Consider the following 19141-nt stretch of genomic DNA (forward strand, 5'->3'; position numbering starts at 1 on the left):
GAGCTCAGCCTCCCACCTGAAACATGAGACCCCCTGATCCCTCCCAAACAGCTCTCTTTCCCTCCCCCACCCACAATTGTCCCCGCCATCTTAAGTACTGGCAGAAACTCTGCCAGTACTAAAATGCTATATTTGGGCTTTTTTTGTGTGTGTTTTTTTTAGCATATTTACATATGCTGCTGTGTAGGATCCCCCCTTAGCCCCCAGCCTCACTGATCCCCCACCAAACAGCTCTCTAACCCTCCCCCTCTGCCTTAATGGGCGCCATCTTGGGTACTGGCAGCTGTCTGCCAGTACCCAGTTTAGTAAAAAAATGTGCCTTTTTTTTAAAAAAAAAAATGCCCTTTTCCTGTAGTGTAGCTTCCCCCCCCCAAGATCAACCCCCCAACCCTTCCAGATCCCTTAGCTGTTTATTTACAGCTTTCAAAACTTTTTATTTTTTACTTTTGACAGCTTTTTTTTTCTGTAGTGTAGCGGTTCCCTCCCGCTCCCGCCCCGTGCACGCGCCCCGCCGCCCCCGTGCACCGGCGCCCGCGCGTCCCCTGTGCGCCGCTCCCCGGTGCGCGCTCCCGTCCGTCCCGCCCCCCCTCCACTCCACTCGGCACATCGATGGGCCGCCCACCCCGCCTCCCAGACTTGCTCCCACCCACCAACGATACCGGCCACCGATGTCCGGTGCAGAGAGGGCCACAGAGTGGCTCTCTCTGCATCGGATGGCCAAGGGGGGTTATTGCAGGATGCCTCGATATCGAGGCATCACTGCAATAACCGGAAAGCAGCTGGAAGCGAGCAGGATCGATTCCTGCTTGCTTTCCAGACCAAGGACGTACGCCACACGTCCCTCGGGTCATTAACTGTATTTTTTTTGAGGACGTGTGGCGTACGTCCTTGGTCGATAAGGGGTTAAAGGGATTGTAAAACCCAAAAATGTTCTTTCATGATTCAGATAGAGCATGAAATTTAAAGGGACATCTGAACCCAATTTTTTCTTTCGTGATTCAGATAGATCATGCCCATTTTATGCAACTTTCTAATTTACTCTATTATCAATTTGTATTCGTTCTCTTGCTACCTTTATTTGAAAAATAAGACATCTAAGCTTTTTTTTTTTATCAGTTCAGTACTCTGGACAGCACTTTTTTTATTGGTGGATGAATTTATCCACCAATCAGCAAGAACAAACCAGGTTGTTCACCAAAAATGGTCCGGCATCTAAACTTTCATTCTTGCATTTCAAATAAAGATACCAAGAGAATGAAGAAAATTTGATAATAGGAGTAAATTAAAAAGTTGCTTAAAATGTCATGCTCTATCTGAATCACGATAGAAAAAATTTGGGTTCAGTGTCCCTTTAACCAACTTTCTAATTTACTCCTATCAATTTTTCTTCATTCTCTTGGTATCTGTATTTGAAAAAACAAGGAATGAAAGCTTTGGAGCCGGCCTATTTTTGGTTCAGTACCCCTGGATTGGACTTGATTAGTTGGTGGCTACATTTAGCCATCCAATCAGCAAGTGCAACCCAGGTTCTGAACCTAAAATGGGCGGCTCCAAGCTTTTATTCCTGCTTTTTAAAATAAAGATAGCAAGAGAATGAAGAAAAATTGAAAATAGGATTAAATTAGAAAGTTGCTTAAAATTGTATGTTCTGTCCGAATCAAGAAAAAATAAAATAAATAATAATCTGCGGTTTAGTATACAATGCCACAACGTAATCAGTACTGTATAAGTCATGTTTATTTCAGGCTGTGCAGATAATTAACTGCTGCACACCAATATATATATATATTATATAATATTTATATATATATATACACACACACACACACACGTATATAATTGTATATATATTATATATATAGTCATGGGCTAACACGAACTTCAATACACTGTACAGAGCATTTCAAATAGACCTGGTTGATCCATTATCCACAGTGCATAATGGATTTACTGCCTAATGACTAAATACATAAATAAATAATTTTACTTACTTTATGCTGCTCACATGCCCAGTATGTGGTGGGCAAATCATACTGTGCCACCAATAAAAAATTCAGTAGCTGCTTGGGTGTCTGACAAAACTGCATTTTAATTATAATCCGTAATTTCTTTCCTTGGTGTTTAAGAACTCAAAAAGAGTGCAAAAGATCAGGTTAGCAATATGCACCCTGTAGACTAAACACTATTCTTTTATTCTGTTGCCAAGAGGATGGAGTGGCTGTGGTCACAGCTAGAGGCGACATTAATTGCAAGCTGTAGACCTTTACAGTCCGTGCATTATATATAAACCTCCCAGAGAGACCTGTTCAGAATGGGAAAGAAACTGTTTCCTGTTGATATGTGAGCTTTGTAGATTGAATAGCATTAAAACCTCAGACCTACCAGGGGGCAACATATAATTTCCGGGTTTGTGAAGTTAATTAAAAATCCACAAAGCCTGTAAGTATATGAATAGTGCATGGTTAAAAAATAGCAGAGGCTGGAAGCCTATGGATGCAGCCCAACCCTCCCTGCACCTCCTGTTAGGCTGTGCTAGTTGTATTGCAACAGACTTCTATAACAGAAGGCTCCCTGCAGTCCACTGATACACAGAACAAAATACACCCAACAGACTGGCTTCATTAGTATCCGTTATTATATTTAGCACAATACATGCAGTTCCCTAAGTTCTGCAGTCAGAGAGCAATTATGGAAGTTTGCAGCAAAAATAGTATTTCAACCCTTAGGGTTCTGAAGCCAATAGCTAGTTCTTTTTTTAACATTCTCTACTAGTACTAAATAGTTAAACTTTCTCTTAGTTGTTTCACTCTGAAAGCATAACAGTAGTATGGCACAAAATGCATTCTGTCCCCGTGGTGCAGTAATAATGCATTTCTATCGTAGATCATATTTCTTTCTCTAGTGTGTTTTCACTCTGTGGAATGAGAATGTGAAAATTGTACCTGGTAATCACAATTTCACCAAGCACAATACAATAGTTATTAATAATAGCATCCATGCTGCACTGTCTAGTGTCTAATCACAGTAGCACTGCATAGGATGCTGTATATATTCCAGAGGACAGTCCATCAAAATCCAAGGTTCCATATGTCTTACACAAGTGAAAGCTAATATAGACCTCCAATAGACCTAATCAGTTGAATTCAAAATATAAAAACAATATAAAACTCTATCTCTCTCTCTCTCTCTTTCTCTCTCTCATCTATCAATGAACTATTATCTATCATCGATGTATCTATTTATGATCTATCTATCTATATATCTATCTATAATCTTCTATATATCTATCATCAATCTATTATCTATCATCGATCTATCTTATTATGATCTATCTATCAATTTATTCTATCTATCATCTACTATCTATATATCTATCATCAATCTATTATCTATCATCTATCTTTCTATCTATCTATCTATCTATCTATATCTATCTATCTATCTATCTATCTATCATCAAGCTATTTATTATCTATGTATCAATTTCTCTATCTGTCTATATTTCAGTCTATCTATCTATCGATCTATCTATCATCTATTTATCAATTTCTCTATCATCTATCTATCTTTATTTCTATCTATCTATTTATCTATCTATCTCTGAAATAATATTTAGGCTATATTACAGTTAACCCTACCATGCTATCTGAACATATAGAAAATAATTATAAGCAGCATTTTTTTTTTTGCGTTTGACATATTGAAAGACGTCACTTACTTAATTTTTTTCCTTGTGTAAATGCCATAGCACTATTTTCCAAAATGACCTGTCACTGGGTTAAGATTTAATTATCAAATGGAGCTGAATTGATTGGATTGACCTGACAGAGTAGAAGTGAATGCAGATGAATGAAAGACTCAGTTTGATTCCAATTAATCCCTGGGGGTAGAGACATTAGTTATAAAGTAGACATTCATTTAACTGTTCTTCAGTATGTTTACAGTGAAGGAAGAGAAATGTCAATAGCCTTTGCCAGAAATGCCAGTTAAAAAGAAAAAGAGCTGTTTGCTTAATAATCTTAATTTGTGCTGTTTTCCCAGGTGCCTGTGCTTTTCTGAAAACCATTGTGATTGTTTAACTAAATAATTGCACTTTCACTCTTTAATGGTAATCCAAAATTGAAATAAAATATGGTTACTCTATTTAAATGCAATGTTAAGATTTTGAAATACGCATTTGAAAATAATTTTCTACCAAAACACTAATTTAGTCTTAACATTTAACCCCTTAACGACCACAACATACCTTGTACGCTGCTAGTCGTTCATTTTTTTGTTGTTGTTATAATAGCGTGGTACCGCCACCAGCGGCAGGACCACGCTATTATACCCTCCCTCCTTCTGGTATGTCGCTGGTCATTAAGGGGTTAAAAACATTAAAGGGACTTTAAAGTCAAAATGTAACTTTTGTGAGTCTGATAGAGCATACAATTTTGAACAACTTTCCTTTTTGGTTCAATTATAAAATTTGCTTTGTTCTCTTAGTATTCTTGTTTAAAAGCATACCTAGGTAGTCTCTGGAACAGCAGTGTACTACTGGCAACTAGCTGCTAATTGGTTGCTACACACAGGGCCACCGTTAGGGGGTGATAGGGGTGACTCCCGTCAGGGGCCCAATGGGCCAGGGGGCCCCATGAGGCAAGAACAACTATTATTTAAAAAAAAATAAAAAAATGTTTTGGCAGCCACCAGAGGGAACTACAGCAGAGTGCTATTGAGCGTGGGAAATGTTATTACAAGGAGTAAAGCATTAGCATTTGAGAGGATTTCTGAGTGTGCACTTAACCACTATGCACAGTGTGAGAAAGACTTGGCACTTAAGTTTGTTTATTGTGTGCCTGAGTCAAATGGCAGATCACTTTCATTTGCAGAGGAGGTAGGACTTACTTAGTAAATGTTGTTTTTTTTTTTTGTTTTTTTTTTTTATATTTTTATTGAGACAATTATCAATAAGAAGACATGAACAGCATTTGTACATTAAAAATGAAAACAAGGAGGTGGTTGGTGGGTAGGCCTCTACGTGGTTCCCTATCGTTCCACTACAGAATTCTCCTTAACTCCCCTCACTTCTTAAAAACCCGGACTACAGAGGACTGGGAGAGAGACTTGGGGGTAGTGACGTCAGATGATAAATGGCAGCGTGCTCTCCAGGATGTTGGTACAGCGGTGCGCTGCTCCAACCTCTTCGAATTGTATCTTAAAATCCTACTTCGGTGGCATTGGGTCCCAACCAGGTTGCACAGAATATATCCCTCCAAGTCGGCGGACTGTTGGAGAGGATGCGCCCAGCGAGGTACCCACCTACACATCTGGTGGGAATGCCCCAAACTGAACCAATTTTGGACTCAGGTAGCGAGACTGCTCCGGAGACTGGGTCTGGTGGATGGCCTCACAGGAGATACGGCGCTCTTTCATCTTGGATTACAGAACCTCCCAAGGTCATCCCGCCTACTAGGTGTTGTCATCCTTTTGGCGGCAAAACTAGTTATAGCTAGGCAATGGATGAAACAAACCCCGGTTACACTTACCCCAGTCCTTGAGTCCTTGGATTACATTCAAAACATGGAAGAATACGCGTTAAGGGTCGAAGGTCGTTATGACTTCTATTGCTCTATATGGTTGACATGGGAAGAGTTCAGGAGACTTGACAATGCCAACGCTTTGGGGGACGAACAGATAGTTGGACAACTCTAACCCTGGGATGTGGTCTTGGCGGCCCGATTACTCCTCCAGCCTTCAGTGATCCTCCGCTCTCCCTTTTTTTTTTTTTTTTTTTTCTCTTCTTTCTCCACTCCCTCCTTCCCCCCCTACCCATTTCTGTTCCTACCTTTCCCTCCCCCCACCTCTTGACCATGGTTCTCGGGGAAATACCCCTTCCCTGTAATCATAAGTTGACCTCCAGATGTTCCCCCCTTCAGAACCTAACAAGTAACACAATGTCTGTCTTAAGATGATGACAATTACTCAAAACTTAGTTTCTTCCCTCTATGTCCTGTATTGTGAACCCTTAATCCTGAGAGTTTTGTCTCCCGATAAGTACCAGTTTACAGGGCCCATAAGTGGTCCTAAGTTACACTGTTGACGCTTGCATGTTATGTTAACTTATTATAAGAAAAGAGGCATTATTAAGGTCAATACCATGCTCCCACTACAGCTCAGTGTACCTGTGTTTGAATGAAGGAATTACTGTCATATGATACTGTTTGAGATATTGTCCTTGTTACTGTGATTGTACTTTGACTTTTTTTTTATTGCCTCAATAAAAATAAAATTTAAATAAAAAAAAAAAAAAAATGAAAACAACAAGATGCATCTTGCCCAATAAAATATACAATTCCAACAATATACTGGCCAGATCTGTATTTAGATAATAACTCAGTCTCTCGTTTTCTGGTAGTGTTATCATGGTAATGTCCATGTCTTCATTGGTCATTGACCCCATAATAATCAGTAAAAAGTCTCTTTTCAAAGTATTTTAACACCAAAACAATTAATCATGAACAATGCAAAACAAAAAATACAAATATCGGTTGCAGTAATTCTGGATACAGGTCACAAGACATATTTTACATATCTAGAAGTAAAGGTCACGGAGGTTATTGGGGTGAACAAAAACTATGCATGATATATTTTCACGTACTAGTTACCCTCTGTGTATAAGACTCCCACAGAAACAACATATCATGAAAATGATTTAAATTCCCTGTCCTAAGATAATAGAAACGTTCCATCAACAAGCAATGATCTACCAGTGCTCTCTACTCTTGTTCTGAGGGGATATTGGGCGTTTTCCCACTTTCTTGGAATCAGTTGTTTTGCTGAGTTGAGTAAGATTTAGAAAAGGTGTTTCCTAATCTTACAGGTTATCAGAGGCCTTTCATTAAGTAGTGTTATGTCTGTATTAAGAGATAATTGTAAGCCTAAAATAGAATTGATATTATTTCCTATCTTTTCCCAGTAGGGCACCAACTTGCTGCAATGCCACCAGATATGTGAGAAAGTCCCTTTCTGCCCACATCCCCTCCAGCATTTGTCATTTGCCTTACTAAACATGTATTGAATTCTTGTAGGGGTTAAATACCAACGCATCATGATCTTGATGTTCGTTTCTAGAGCTTTGTAGGAGTGGGCTGATTTTGCCAAGACTTTAAATCTTGTCTTCCAGGTTTTACTTGATGTTTGGGAACCCAGTTCCCTATCCCAGCCTGTGACATAACTAGGTAGTGTGGAATTTTTACAACTCAGGAGCAGTTTATATATAGCGGATATGAGTCTCTTGGGGACTATGTCGCTGACACAGATTTTTTCAAACGTAGTGAGTTCACGTGTCAAACTGCTATTATGTTTATGTCTAAGTATGAAATGGTACATTTGATGATATCTTATCCATGGTTTTAAAAAACCATCACCTAAATGTTCTATCTGAGCCTTGGGTAGGGGTTTCCCATTATGTGTTAAAAGATAAATGGGGAGTGCATTAGAGAATTCGTTTTTAGTTGCTTTTTGGGATTCCCCACCTACAGGGAATTCCTGAAGATTAAGCAGAGTGCATAGGGGCGAATATCTGGATGATAATATGGGGTATTTTTTGCGCAGGTAGGTCCAGTCTAACCATGTCATGTTTATGGTGGAAGATAGTGAAATTGTAGATTTATGAGCTACTTCTGGGTTCCAACATAAAACTCCCAAATTATTTGTGTTTGTCAAGTCATTTGCCAACTGTGTCCATTTCTTACAATTAACTGCCCTAGAGGAGGTCAATTTGACCACCTTTTGTAAGGATATTGCTTGCTTATAGGTTATCAAGTCTGGGACCCCCAATCCCCCCTCTATGGTTGGTGTATATAGAGTTTGTTTATTTATCCTGGGAGGTCTACATCTCCAAATATAGTCATTGATAATGGCTTGTAGAGTATGAATGTCGTGTATTGCCCCTTTCAGTGGTAAGGTTTGTAACAAGTACAGTGCTTTTGGTAGGAGTGTCATTTTTACCGCTTGTAATCTCCCCAGCCAGGATAAATGTTTAGGTAGCCAGTTTGAAGTGAGTTGTTTGAATTCTCCTATCAGTTTGCCGTAGTTTAGTTTTCGTAATGTGGTAGGGTCTGGGGAAAGGTGAAGGCCTAAATATTTTAAGGATTCTTTTTGCAGTCTAAATGGACAAATTTGTAAGATTTCGGTTATGGTTTTATGGGGTACATTCAGTGTAAGTAACTCTGACTTTTTAAGATTTACTAAAAAATTAGATACCCGCCCAAATCTGGATAGTTCCCCCAGTACCACAGAGAGAGATATAGTCGGGTTAGTAAGGGTCATTAGGATATCGTCCGCAAATATTGCCAATTTATATGATTTCTTGTTTACCGATATTCCACTAATTTTGGGGTTTAGTCGTATATTAATGGCCAGTGGTTCTAGAGAGAGTATAAACAATAAGGGGGATAAAGGGCAGCCCTGTCTAGAGCCATTCCGTATTTCAAACGACTCTGAAAGGGAACCATTGACTTTAATCTGGGCTGTCGGGGATTGGTATAGGGCAGTAACCTGTCTTATAAATTTGTCAGGAAGGCCAAAATGGTGTAATGTGGATTGTAGGAATGTCCAGTCTAAACGGTCAAAAGCCTTTTCGGCATCCGTAGATAAGTAAATAGCTGGGATATTGTTAGTCTGTATGTGGTCTAAAAGGTCTAGTACTTTAATGGTGTTGTCTTTTGCCTCTCTCCAGGGGCGGTTCTACAGGGGGGCCTACAGGGGCCGGTGCCCCTGTAAAAATGTCCCCGGCCCCCCCTGTGGGCCCCCCTGAAATGTGTCTGAAATAAATATTATTTCTATTTTCTATGCTGCCCAAATATGTAGCTTTAAAAAAATATATATTTGAGTTTGACAGGCACAGGTGTCACCGGCAGCTTACCGCCGAGCAGTCACTTGACCAGCTAGTGTCGGTAGCACATGGCTTCAAGCTCACGCACGTGAACTGATCTCCCATGCCGCGGCTAGGTCATTAGGTAAGAAGAACTTAGAAGAAGTGTGGACGGCAGCCGGGCTTGGAGACTAAGTAGTCTGACTCACACTGAGTGATCCCGGATCAGTTATCGTAAGTACGGTCGGTGCGCTCTGCTCTGCGGTGGCAGGGACTCGGGGAGCCTAAATCAGGTAGGAATAAAGTTAAAGTACTTTCATTGTCAAATAAAGTATAGCAAGCAGTGCCCGTCTGGCAGGAAAACAAAAAACGATGTCAGTCTGCCCTCTCAGCTCTCCTGCCTCACTGCCTGTCTGTTCTCTACTCTAAGTTACGATCTAACTATGTTTTTGACAAAAACATAGTTAGATCGTAACTTAGAGTAGAGAACAGACAGGCAGGAGAGCTGAGAGGGCAGACTGACATGATGATCGATCGATCTAATTAATTAGCAAAAGCTTAAGGGAGACAGAGGTATAGGGAGTGTCTTGAGATCCGCGTATGTCATAAGTGGGGGTAAGATAGTAGACAAGAAGAAAAGTGGAAGTCTAACCAACCATTGAATCCTTAAATGTGTAAATTGCAGTGCACAGATATCAATATGGTGGTTATGTAATCAACACATTTGTTTTATCTTATGGGTATTTGTTGTATTAATGTTGTGTATCAATTTGCTCTTCAAATTGATTTACATGATCATCATCTAAAATTTTGGTTAGACAATACTAGTCAGCTTATTGTGTGTTGTGTGCGGTTTTTAATTGTTTAAGGTAACTATTTTCTTGAAGTATTTGTATATACTTTCTAAGTTGTATTTTGCTTAAAGATGCAATTTATACCTTATTCTTAATACCTTGAGCTGTGTAAGGAAAGTCACAAAAAGGTAAAATCTGTCATCTTAATGAGCATGTGTCCATGTAAAAATGTTAAAATGTGGCCCTTATGTACTCAGGCAAATCAAGGCTTTATACATATATAATAAATTTATATCTATATTTTTTTTAATGTTCCCCTCTGATTAAACACTGGCCCCACCTTGGCCCCCCCAGTAAAATTTGTCTAGAACCGCCACTGCCTCTCTCTGTGGTACAAAACCTACTTGGTCCTGGTTTATTATTATAGGGAGAATACGGTTCATCCTGGTTGCCAGAATCTTTGCGTATAACTTCAGGTCGACGTTCAGTAAGGAAATCGGCCTGAAGTTTGCAGGAACATCTGGATTTTTCCCGGGCTTGGGTAATACTGAGATGTGTGCCTGTAGCATTGAATCTGGGAATTGGATTTGGTCTGGGATGAGATTGAACAGGCGTGTAAGATATGGGGAGAGAAGATCAGAGAAGACCTTGTTATAGACCTGAGAAACCATCAAGGCCCGGGGGCCTTATTTATCTTCAGGTTATTGATAGCTTCCCTAACCTCCAATTCCGTAATTGGAAAAGAGAGTGGTTCCAGCAGGTCCTCCGGTATCTTGGGCACCGGAATTTCCCGCAAGAAGTCCTCACATGCTTTCTTATGGGTTGTTGGATCCCTATCTGGAAATAGGTTATATAGATGATGATAGAATTGTTTAAATAAATCCGCTATACCGGTCGTGTGCTTAATATGTCTTCCGGTGTCATTAGTGAGTGAATGTACATATGATTTAGCCTTTTGTTTTTTCAATGCCTTTGCTAACAACTTTCCTGCTTTGTTCCCTTCGCTATAAAATCTTTGTTGGGAGTGGAGGTGCTGTTTTTGTGCCCTCATATGGAGGAGTTTGTTTAGCTTGGATCTATATTCATTAAGTTGACTTAAAATAGTCTCATTGGTCGGCTGTGTTTTGTGGAGGTAGTCCAATTCTAATACTCTTTGTTTTTTTGAGCTTTTAGCTTTATTAATTCCCCCCTAGTGTAACTCTTGTGAGCTTCCCATATCATACCCAGATCCACTTCTTTATTGTCATTTATTGTGAAATAAGTGTCCAGGAGCTGTAATAATTTGTCTTTAGAATCAGTGTCAAGTAGGATAGATTCGTCTAGTTTCCAAATTAAAGCTTTAGGGGGCGCTGATGGCCAGTATAAACTACACGTCGTCATGGAGTGATCTGACCAGGTAGTGTGTTTGATATCTGCACCTGCCACCCAAGTGAGAGCCAAGTGTTCTACTAGTATGTAATCTAACCTGGAGTATGTTTTTTGGGGATGGGAGAAAAAGGTAAAGTCCCTTTTCCCCGGATGTAGATTTCTCCAAGTATCATGCAATGTTAATAACTTGAGATTTTGCCAGATAGAAGCGAGAGTTGTTTGAGGGACCCTAGAGATGGAGGTGGAACAGTCTATTTGCGGATTAAGGGTAACATTAAGGTCCCCAGCCATTATGAGAGGTCCTTTTACCAAAGGGATTACAGGGAGTGCAGAATTATTAGGCAAATGAGTATTTTGACCACATCATCCTCTTTATGCATGTTGTCTTACTCCAAGCTGTATAGGCTCGAAAGCCTACTACCAATTAAGCATATTAGGTGATGTGCATCTCTGTAATGAGAAGGGGTGTGGTCTAATGACATCAACACCCTATATCAGGTGTGCATAATTATTAGGCAACTTCCTTTCCTTTGGCAAAATGGGTCAAAAGAAGGACTTGACAGGCTCAGAAAAGTAAAAAATAGTGAGATATCTTGCAGAGGGATGCAGCACTCTTAAAATTGCAAAGCTTCTGAAGCGTGATCATCGAACAATCAAGCGTTTCATTCAAAATAGTCAACAGGGTCGCAAGAAGCGTGTGGAAAAACCAAGGCGCAAAATAACTGCCCATGAACTGAGAAAAGTCAAGCGTGCAGCTGCCAAGATGCCACTTGCCACCAGTTTGGCCATATTTCAGAGCTGCAACATCACTGGAGTGCCCAAAAGCACAAGGTGTGCAATACTCAGAGACGTGGCCAAGGTAAGAAAGGCTGAAAGACGACCACCACTGAACAAGACACACAAGCTGAAACGTCAAGACTGGGCCAAGAAATATCTCAAGACTGATTTTTCTAAGGTTTTATGGACTGATGAAATGAGAGTGAGTCTTGATGGGCCAGATCGATGGGCCCGTGGCTGGATTGGTAAAGGGCAGAGAGCTCCAGTCCGACTCAGACGCCAGCAAGGTGGAGGTGGAGTACTGGTTTGGGCTGGTATCATCAAAGATGAGCTTGTGGGGCCTTTTCGGGTTGAGGATGGAGTCAAGCTCAACTCCCAGTCCTACTGCCAGTTTCTGGAAGACACCTTCTTCAAGCAGTGGTACAGGAAGAAGTCTGCATCCTTCAAGAAAAACATGATTTTCATGCAGGACAATGCTCCATCACACACGTCCAAGTACTCCACAGCGTGGCTGGCAAGAAAGGGTATAAAAGAAGAAAATCTAATTTCATGGCCTCCTTGTTCACCTGATCTGAACCCCATTGAGAACCTGTGGTCCATCATCAAATGTGAGATTTACAAGGAGGGAAAACAGTACACCTCTCTGAACAGTGTCTGGGAGGCTGTGGTTGCTGCTGCACGCAATGTTGATGGTGAACAGATCAAAACACTGACAGAATCCATGGATGGCAGGCTTTTGAGTGTCCTTGCAAAGAAAGGTGGCTATATTGGTCACTGATTTGTTTTTGTTTTGTTTTTGAATGTCAGAAATGTATATTTGTGCATGTTGAGATGTTATATTGGTTTCACTGGTAAAAATAAATAATTGAAATGGGTATATATTTGTTTTTTGTTAAGTTGCCTAATAATTATGCACAGTAATAGTCACCTGCACACACAGATATCCCCCTAAAATAGCTATAACTAAAAACAAACTAAAAACTACTTCCAAAACTATTCAGCTTTGATATTAATGAGTTTTTTTGGGTTCATTGAGAACATGGTTGTTGTTCAATAATAAAATTAATCCTCAAAAATACAACTTGCCTAATAATTCTGCACTCCCTGTAGTTTAGAGGTGACTTTTTGTATAAAGGAGTCTTGGTTTTTATTAGGTACATATAGATTTACCAAAGTGATTGGCTTACCGAATAAAAGGCCCACTAAACATAGATATCTACCCTCTTTATCTTTGTCAGAGTGCAGTAATGTGAATGGTAGAGATTTGCTAAGGAGTATGCTCACACCATTAGTCTTCTTGTGTGTATTAGGGCAGTGGAAGTGTTGGGTAAAATGTGTGGAAAAATATTTAGGGACTTTCCCTAGCTTGAAGTGAGTCTCCTGCAGCATTACTATGTTTCCCCCTCTATTCTGAATGTCCCTCATAGCCGCCCTTCTCTTAGCCGGACAGTTAAGGCCTTTTGTATTTTGTGAGATTATAGATATTCCCTTATGTATCATGCATTTGGGTATAAATAAGATAGCACTTGTAAGACCTGCTTATTTAGACGAGTCTTGTAACTGCAACCTAAACAAAAAAAAATACTTTCAAAACTAAACACATCATAACTATTATAATATATTAATATGAACATTAAAATATGTAAACATTATGTAACTGAGGAAATGTTTCCTCTTTGCCATGCAACAACTTGTAATACTACAATAGCAATATTTGTAATTTTAACTAAAAATAGATACTTCCCACTTGTACTTTCACTGGAGGGGGAAAGTATTATTGCCCTATTGGATATGTAGGTGTCCAGCATAGTTCAGAATGCAAGGGCAGATCCACATCTTGAGACACCTTTACTTTCTCCTAAAAGGAAAGGAAAGGGAAAGACATATAGCAAACTGCAACATGTGAGAAACAAAGCACGTAGAACACCAAAAAAGAGAAATTTGGTCTCCGTGATATCGCACACAATTAGAAAAAGAAAAGGATATATGACGTATCTGTTCATGTCCCCACTCCTGGGGTATTGTTTGAGGTCGAGGCTTGTCTACGTGGTTTTTTTGGTTGAGTTTTCTGCCATTCCAGTCTCTGTGGAAGAGGATCCATGAGTCGCTGAGCTGTTCTGTGATCCGCCTGTGGAGGGATATCAGGAGGTTTAGGTGTTGGTAAATCTAGGTTCTTGCAGATTTCTGGGATTTCCTCCCATGACCTGCAGGATATCCTAGTTCCTTTCCAGCTGATCAGCAGGTAAAATGGAAATCCCCACCTGTATACTATGTTCTGTTTTCTGAGCATGCTTGTAAGAGGGGCTAATTTTTTTCTTTTTTGTAATGTTCTCACCGAAAGGTCTGGGAACACTTGCAAGTTGGAGTTGTCGTATTTAATTGGTTGTTTTGCCCTCGCCAATCTCATGATTTCTTCCTTAACTGTATATTTTGTAATTTTAGCTATAACATCTCGTGGTGGTTGAGTGTCAAGTGGTCTAGGGCGCAGAGCTCTATGAACCCTGTCAAACTCCACTATGTCAGCTGTTTCCTCTCCCCTAAGAAAGGTGAATAAGCCCTGCAGGTATATTTCTAGGTCCGCTGCCTCAATGTTTTCAGGGATCCCTCTAAATCTGATATTTTGCCTCCTACTGCGGTTTTCAATGTCATCAATGTGGTTTTCAAGGTCTTGAATGTAATCCCCTTGTTTCAGCATTTGGGTGTGTACTTCTGAAATAGTTGTTGCCTGTGCATCTTGGTCAGTCTCTATTTTTTCTATCCTGTGTCCCAGATCGTTGAGATCTTTTTTTATTTCCAATAATTCATCCCTTATGCACTGTTTCACTTGGAAAATTAAAGATGAGAAATCTTTTTTTGATGGCAAAGAGTTAAAAAGGGCTTTTGGGATGGTGATTGCCTCTGAGGCACTGTCCTCTTCAGACTCTGAGGAGATTGCTGTGTCTTGCAGATTTATTGCAGCCAGTTGTTTGTTAGAGGGATTGGGCTGATCAATAGATTTAAAAAAATTATTGACTGAAGGTGTTTTGGCTTTCCCCTGTATTTCCTTTATCTTCCCTTTCTTTGGCGACATTTTGTGTCCCTTCCTCCCCTGTAGCTTTTTCTTGTGCAGTCAAAAAAGTTTACAGTCTCTTATTTTATATTGCCTGCTCTGGAATATATTTTGTTATGATTGTGGGCATATAGGAATTGCTATTGTTTGACTGTTCGATTTATTGCCCCTCCAGCTCTGAGATATGCAGCAAAACGCTGCTGAGGTGTGTGAATGACTGTGTTGCACAGTTTGTATGAAGCACGGCCTCATCTTTGCTCCCCTGGAGCGTGTCCGGATTCAGCCGAGTCTAAGCTCTGAGAAGCTCTGATATCCCGGTCTACCCCTGAAGTGCAGCTGAGGGCGGTCAGGTCAGTTAAGCGGTGCTCCGTCTCTTTTGCTTTGTATTCCTGCCGCTCCGAAACTTTGCGATGCTGTTATGCGGCCTAGTCCCTGATTTAGAGATGCCGCCAATCTGGGGTCACTAAGGTCTTTCTTCTTATGCGGTGAGGTTGTGACCGCAACTAACACACAGCCCACGGTAGTTATGAGAGCTGGAAGGGAGTACAAATCCTTTTTATTTTGTCATCATATGGCTCAGAAGCGAGAGCTCACTTAAAGTGCAGCCGCCACCGTTGAGCGCTGGCTCCGCCTCCGTTTTTTTATTTTTTATGCAATTTCGGATTGTAACTTTAGTGTGGTAGTAGTTATATGGTGGGGCCAGGGGTCCATAAAAACAATTTTTTTTAGCAATATGCAGCAGTGTATTTATGATTATTTGACAATGCTGTAGAAATTCTATATTTAAAGCCATGCAGAATTGTTTCCTCATCAATACATAAATGGTAGGTGCCTTTTTGGCAGGTATGAGTTTTTTTAATTAAAATATATATATATATATATATATATATATATATATATATTACATTCCAGTTTACTGCCCCTATATGCAAGGACTTTCCAGATGCAAGGAGGCATTTTATCTAAGAATTTTGCATATGCATACAATGTTATACTCTCAGACTAAGATTGCTCTATGTTTGAAATGAGACAGGTTAACTTAACACTGTTCAGATTACACTACAGCTGACTTAATTTTGAAATACATACAAACAAGCCTAAATCCTGTATTTAACCAGGTCTAATGGTATGAGACTGAGTACCACAGTTTATGGTTCTAACAAGACCATATAGAGTACAGCATTTTCAAAATCCATAAGTATAGCTGACAGTTGGGAACATTTCTAAACCATTTTTGAAGTGGTGCTCTTGGTTGGGGAAAATGGGGTGGGTGGGGGGGGACAAACATATGTTAACCTTTCAAAAGTACTTTTCTTCATCTAGCCAGATCTTTTCTTCATCTAGCCAGATCATTAATGTACAATTTTGAATTCACAGAATTATTTTTGTTTGCACATTTACAAATATGATTCCTTAAAAAGTGATCTCTTAATTTCTGCAAATAACATGTATGTCACACACTGTTGATTTAGGGGATGCAATGTGCAGACATTTTACCTCCTGTGAGTGTTTCTGTGGGTGTCTGTGTTTATGTCTTTGTGCTTTTGTTTGTGTTTCTATGAGTGTGTATATTTTTTTTCTGTGGGTCTCTCTGTGAGGGTGGGTGTGTATGTCTGTGCATTTTCTGTGGATGTCTGTGAGAGTTTGTGCGTATATCTTTGTGCTTTTTTCTTCATCTAGCCAGATCATTAATGTACCATTTTGAATTCACTTACGGCTAGATTTAGAGTTTTGTCGGTAAAGACCTGCGTAGCTAACGCTGCTTTTTTTTCCTACCGCTGCTTTTTTTTCCTACCGCTGCTTCCAAACAACGCTGGTATTTAGAGTTGTCTGAAGGGCTGCGTTAGGCTCCAAAAAGGGAGCGTTGAGCATAATTTAGCTCCACTTCAACCCTCAATACCAGCGTTGCTTATGGTAGCGGCAAGCTGGCAAAATGTGCTTGTGCACGATTCCCCCATAGGAAACAATGGGGCAGTTTGGGCTGAAAAAAAACACCTGCAAAAAAGCAGCGTTAAGCTCCCAACGCAGCCCCATTGTTTCCTATGGGGACACACTTTCTAAGTCTGCACCTAACATCCTAACATGAACCCCGAGTATAAACACACCTAACCTTACACTTATTAACCCCTAATCTGCCGACCCCGCTATCGCTGACACCTGCATTACACAATTAACCCCTAATCTGCCGCTCCGGACACCGCTGCCACCTACATTATCCCTATGAACCCCTAATCTGCTGCCCCCAACATCGCCGACACCTACATAATATTTATTAACCCCTAATCTGCCGCCCCCCCCCACGTCGCCGCCACCTAACTTCAAGTATTAACCCCCAATCTGCCGACCGGACCTCGTCGCCACCTACATTATCCCTATGAACCCCTAATCTGCTGCCCCTAACATCGCCGACACCTACATTATATTTATTAACCCCTAATCTGCCCCCCCCCCCAACGTCACCGCCACCTAACTTCAAGTATTAACCCCTAATCTGCCGACCGGACCTCGCCGCTACTATAATAAATGTATTAACCCCTAAAGCTAAGTCTAACCCTAACACCCCCCTAAATTAAATATATTTTTAATCTAACGAAATAAATTAACTCTTATTAACTAAAGTATTCCTATTTAAAACTAAATACTTACCTGTAAAATAAACCCTAATATAGCTACAATATAACAAATAATTATATTGTAGCTATTATAGGATTTATATTTATTTTACAGGCAACTTTGTATTTATTTTAACTAGGCACAATAGCTATTAAATAGTTATTAACTATTTAATTAGCTACCAATACCTACAATTAAATTCAATTAAATAAACTAAACTAAATTACAAAAAAAAACAAACACTAAATTACAGAAATTAAAAAAATATTACAAGAATTTTAAACTAATTACACCTAATCTAAGCCCCCTAATAAAATAAAAAAATACCAAAATAATAAAAGTCCCTACCCTATTCTACATTACAAAGTAATCAGCTCTTTTACCAGCCCTTAAAAGGGCTTTTTGCGGGGCATGCCCCAAAGTAATCAGCTCTTTTGCCTGTAAAAAAAAATACACCCCCCCAACATTAAAACCCACCACCCACATACCCCTACTCTAACCCACCCAAACCCCCCTTAAATTAACCTAACACTACTCCCCTGAAGATCTCCCTACCTTGAGTCGTCTTCACCCAGCCGGGCCGAAGTCTTCATCCTATCCGGGCAGAAGAGGACATCCGGACCAGCAGACATCTTCATCCAAGCGGCATCTTCTATCTTCATCCATCCGGAGCGGAGCCATCTTCTTCCCAGCCGACGCGGATCCATCCTCTTCAACCGACGCCTATTTGCTGAATGAAGGTTACTTTAAATGACATCATCCAAGATGGCGTCCCTCGAATTCCGATTGGCTGATAGGATTCTATCAGCCAATCGGAATTAAGTTCAATTCGATTGGCTGATCCAATCAGCCAATCGGATTGAGCTCGCATTCTATTGGCTTATCGGAATAGCCAATAGAATGCAAGCTCAATCTGATTGGCTGATTGGATCAGCCAATCGGATTGAACTTGAATCTGATTGGCTGATAGATATCAGCCAATCAGATTTTTCCTACCTTAATTCCGATTGGCTGATAGAATCCTATCCTAGGATTCTATCAGCCAATCGGAATTAAGGTAGGAAAAATCTGATTGGCTGATTCAATTCAACTTGAATCTGATTGGCTGATTGATATCAGCCAATCAGATTTTTCCTACCTTAATTCCGATTGGCTGATAGAATCCTATCAGCCAATCAGAATTCGAGGGACGCCATCTTGGATGACGTCATTTAAAGGAACCTTCATTCGGCGAGTAGGCGTCGGTTGAAGAGGATGGTTCCGCATCGGCTGGGAAGAAGATGGCTGGAGGAAGATAGAAGATGCCGGATGTCCTCTTCTGCCCGGATAGGATGAAGACTTCTGCCGGTCTGGATGTCCTCTTCTGCCCCATCGGATGAAGACTTCGGCCCGGCTGGGTACAGACGACTCAAGGTAGGGAGATCTTCAGGGGAGTAGTGTTAGGTTTATTTAAGGGGGGTTTGGGTGGGTTAGAGTAGGGGTATGTGGGTGGTGGGTTTTAATGTTGGGGGGGTTGTATTTTTTTTTACAGGCAAAAGAGCTGATTACTTTGGGGCATGCCCCGCAAAAAAGAGCTGATTACTTTGTAATGTAGAATAGGGTAGGGACTTTTATTATTTTTTTTTTTTTTTATTTTATTAGGGGGCTTATATTAGGTGTAATTCGTTTAAAATTCTTGTAATA

This window comes from Bombina bombina, chromosome 2, assembly GCF_027579735.1.
Source record: "Bombina bombina isolate aBomBom1 chromosome 2, aBomBom1.pri, whole genome shotgun sequence".
NCBI classification, from domain to species: Eukaryota; Metazoa; Chordata; class Amphibia; order Anura; family Bombinatoridae; genus Bombina; species Bombina bombina.